At 40.7% G+C, this 4,708-nt stretch overlaps 1 non-coding gene across 1 annotated transcript; it reads right to left on the reverse strand.

Moving 5' to 3' along the window:
• Nucleotides 1–3,497: 3,497 nt before the first annotated feature.
• Nucleotides 3,498–3,604, reverse strand: LOC115861658 (U6 spliceosomal RNA). Its single transcript, XR_004042846.1, has one exon. It is a non-coding gene; the product is annotated as a U6 spliceosomal RNA (small nuclear RNA).
• Between the last annotated feature and the right edge of the window lie 1,104 nt (nucleotides 3,605–4,708).

The raw sequence follows: 4,708 nt of genomic DNA on the forward strand, positions 1-4,708 counted from the left end.
TTTGCAGGCATAAACAGAGCAGACAGTGGGAACTGGAAAAACACTCCAAAGTGCACCACGACGTCTCTGTATATTACTTAGGTATCTGCATAGACAGTATTGATGGCCCAGGGCAATCTGGGCAACTTTCCGTGTGTTTTCTTAAAATTCGCTTAGCTGATTGGTGACTTATGGATTGTAGAGTGATGGGGAAGGTCTGGTGATTTGTGCTTACAGCAAAGAAAGCTGTGTTTGAATATTTAAGCTGTGTCAGTATGAGGCAGAGAAAGGCATGATTTAAATGGTGTTATGAAGATAATTTTAGCATTTGTCGTTGTACTGAAGTAAAAAGAATAACCTTTGTTTTTAGAGGATAAGGAAGAGATAAGTACAGTTTTCAAAAACTGATTTTTTTAAACTTTAAGGATTGAGGTTTTTTTTTTTTTTTTTTTGGCGGTACGCGGGCCTCTCACTGTTGTGGCCTCTCCCGTTGCGGAGCACAGGCTCCGGACGCGCAGGCTCAGCGGCCATGGCTCACAGGCCCAGCCGCTCCGCGGCATGTGGGATCTTCCCGGACGGGGGCACAAACCCGTGTGGTTTAGAGTGGTTGAGAGGCGTGAAAGTCACTGCTTTTTGAGAAAATATGACTATTGAAGACAGTCTTAAAGACAAAAGAAGGAATCCGTTTATTATGTATGTCATGAGTGGTTAATTCTAAGTATGGGAGAAGGAAAGAAAGATTGCTGAAAGGTAAGAAAAAATAAATGAGGAGTGTGAGAAGCCTATTTGGCCAGTTTAAAAGAATAAATAAAGGGAAGGAAAAATCAATACAGATTTATTCCTCAAGTTCATCTGGAAGAAAAATAAAAGTAATTGGTGAAAATAGCCAGAAAGTTTTTAAAGAGGAAGAACAAGGAGAATAAAGTGTTTCTCCTAATATAAAAATAAACTGGAGAGCTACAAGAATTAAAGCCATGTGACACTGGTCAAAAACCTAAAAAATATATCAAACAAAATAATGAGTCCTGAAAGAGACCCTAAAATTAAAAAAAATAAAACAACTTTGAAAATAGGATACAGGAAATATCACAAATCAGTGATGATATAGGATAGGGGGAAAAGGTAGATCCTTGATTTACATTATATGCTCAAATAAAATCCAGCAAAAAGGAACAAATGGAAACAAAAGAAAAGAAAAAAGTAATAGTTTTTGATAAACTAGTAGATGGATTTAGCTGAATTTGGGTGGGGAATGACTTCCTTAACGTAAAAGCAAGGGAGGAAATCACAATTGCTCAGCCTTGCTGTGTCCCTCTACCCAGGGGAGAGCTAACCGATCAAAGTGAGAGCTGACTTTCTTTCACCTGCAGAAATTGTCTCCTGAAATAGGCAGGTCTGGATTGGTAGGATCAGGACCCGATGGCTCAAAACTGTTCCTCACACTGTGATCAGTAGAACAACTGCATCAAAATCTCCCGAGATAAACTGTTAATGAAGGAATCAAGGAAGGAAAGAGGGAGGGAGGAAGGGAAGGAGGGAGGAAAGAAGGGAGGAAGACAAAATATTTTTTAAAAGATTAAAAAGAAATTTAGATTCTATCTTAAACAAACTGAATTAAAGTCTCTGGCAATACAGCTCAGGACTGTCTGTATTTTAACCCACATTTCAAACACAATAGCAAGTTTTGAGAATTATTGGCTTAAAAGAAATATTACTAAGTGCACTCTAAGGAGAGTGTTTTAACTGAGGTGTTAGAACATTCCACAGTACCCCTACTGTGACCTCCCAGGGATGCCCACAGAAAGGTGTTGGGTTCTGGTTAAGGACAAGGCAGATTCTCTGCCTCTGACCCCTCCACCTACCCCTCATACCCCCTGCCATTCCGTCTGGGCTCACAGCAGGCAGTTGGCATGTTTGCTCACAATCAATGGGTAAAAGTGCAAAAGAGAAATCTATATCGTATCTAGGAGGATTTCCCATCACTTGCAGAGAAAGTAAGCTATCTGCCATTTGTTATCACTGGCTTTGTGAACAAATTCCTGTTGACTAGGTCCAAAACAGAATTGCCTCATGCAATCTTCATTTCACCTTTCTTCTAAGTTTGAGAGGTTAGACAGACAGACACTGTATTTTCCAGGCTTCTTTGCTGTTGGAGGTAAAGGATGAAAATTAGGTTCTGCAAATTGGATTGACTCACATGATATCCGGATCCTAGGAGCTCGGTGAAGGCCGTCTTCCCATACACTCTGCTGGTAAGCCAGGGGGCTCTGCAGCACCTCCCCAGTATACTTTCTCGTAGGTTCTCAGGGTAGAAACACCAGTGGCTTGTTGATTTGGGGAGAACTCCAGGGGTGGTCTCCGAGGAGGTAGTTCTTCTTGTGGGTCAGATCTACAGTGTTCTGACAACCAAGGTCCTGGAAGTCCAGCCTAGAACTGCTCCGTTAGGATCCACAGTGACTGTGTAAGCACCTAAGACCCTATATTAAACCCCTTCCTGCCTAAAATATGCAGAGTGGCTTCTGTTCTTACACCAAACTCTAAAGGACAGAACAATAAAGAGTGTCAGGGATTCACATTTAAATGTCTTGATCAGGTTTAAAAAAGCCAGTTTCACTGAAGAATGACCTTGAAGAAGCAGAAACTATTAATTTTATTATTTACTCTTAAATAAATGTCTTTAAAGTTTTCTGCATGATGAAATGAGAGGTAGGCATAAAGCACTTCTGCATGGCAGACTGTTTGTCTAGAGGAAAAACACTTGTAAGGTTGTTGAGTTGTGAGATGAACTAGTTACTTTTTCATGAAACGTCATTTTTACTCTAAGTAACAACTGACAGATAAAGCAAGGTTATTCAGATTTGGGTATTGGCAGATATTTTCTCAAAAATGCACAAAATGGGGGCTTCCCAGGTGGCGCAGTGGTTGAGAGTCCGCCTGCTGATGCAGGGGATACAGGTTCGTGCCCCGGTCCGGGAAGATCTCACATACCGCGGAGTGGCTAGGCCTGTGAGCCATGGCCGCTGAGCCTGCGCGTCCGGAGCCTGTGCTCCACAACGGGAGAGGTCACAACAGTGAGAGGCCCTTGTACCCCCCCCGCCAAAAATGCACAAAATAAATCTGTCATTGCAAGGAAAACCACTTGGTAATTGTTGCCAGTGACACAATTTGAACTTCAAAGCAAAAGTTAAAATTTTGGGAAACGTGTATCCACCACAGTGGGCTTGACATTTTCTCAACTTAAAGACTTTCTTTTTTTGATGTTCTAGTCTTTTATTGGATGAATGTTGATAACAGTAATTTAAAGAATTGTAAGCCCTTTCTAAATACATTGAACAGACATTTGCAGTTTGCTGTGAGGAGAAGAAGAAATGAGTAAGGTCATTGTTTTTGAGGAGTTTATAATCTAAGAGGGGAGGTACGTACTACACATTATGTAAACATGAGGACTGAGTAACCGTGATGTACAGTGGAACTTGATAAGTAGCGTAGAACAATGTCTGGGGAGTTGAGAGTGGCAGAAAAATATGGAACGCTTCACGAATTTGCGTGTCATCCTTGCACAGGGGCCATGCTAACCTTATCTGTGTCGTTCCAGTTTTAGTATATGTGCTGCCGAAGTGGGCACTAAAGACTTTTCTGATGACATTGGTGGTGAAATTACTAAATACATTTTTTCCTATTGTAGGATGTAATGGAATATGTTAAAACCTGGGAGGTCTACATAACTGAGCAGCCAGTGCTTTCCAAATGGTCCAGGGATAATGTTACAAAGCCATGCACGGCTAAAGATCCATTCAAAGTGCAATAGAGACCAACAGATTTTCATGTAACAGAGAAGGAGAAGTTCACTGATGTGTTTTCAGATTTCACAGAGCAACTAAACTTTAAGAACTGTCACTTGTCAAATTTCAATGTAGCATCAGAGAAGAACATACACGATTATTTGAAAAGCCTGTGTGTCTGTGAGGGTGGGTTTCTTCATGTACTTCAACCAGAGCAATGTCTCGAAATAGATTGAATGTAGAAGTGGATGTGAGAATCCAGATGGCTTTTATTAAGTTCTATACTAGATATGCAACAATTTAAAACAAGGCAATCATTCTCACCAATTTTCTGGTTTGGAAAACAATGATACTTTTCATAAAAATATGTTATTTATGTTAGTATATAATGCCTTTATTATTGCTATTTTAATACATAAAGAAATATTAACATTTTTTGTTTTCAATTTATAATACTATAAATATTGAGTCTCATTATGTATCTTCAATAATTTGGGGGTGTAAAGGGGTCCTATGAACAAAAACCTTGAGAACTACGGTTTTAGTGTGCAATTCAATACCACATGTCACCAGGAGGTGGCGCCACGAACATACAGTGCACGCTCCCCAGCCCTGGCTTAAATTTAAGGCTTCGAGGATGGTCCCAAACCTGCAGGGAGGAAACAAGCACAATTTAGTGGCAGCACCTCCATTAGTGAGTGCTGGCCCATTTGCACCCGACCTTGAGGCTGGAAAGCATCTCTGGATTCCCAGCTGTTAAACGAGATCAGACTTTTCCCTGAAGGAAACTCTTCTACTTCTCTGGCCACTCTTTGCACCAAGAGAACGATTTCTTATTGTGAACATCAAGTTACTGTGAGACTTGGCCCTGGCTTTATCCTTCACTGTCTGCAAACTCAATTTCTCTCACTAAATTTACAGAAGCGGTTCTCTGCACGATAACTCAC

This window comes from Globicephala melas, chromosome 15, assembly GCF_963455315.2.
Source record: "Globicephala melas chromosome 15, mGloMel1.2, whole genome shotgun sequence".
Taxonomy (NCBI): Eukaryota; Metazoa; Chordata; class Mammalia; order Artiodactyla; family Delphinidae; genus Globicephala; species Globicephala melas.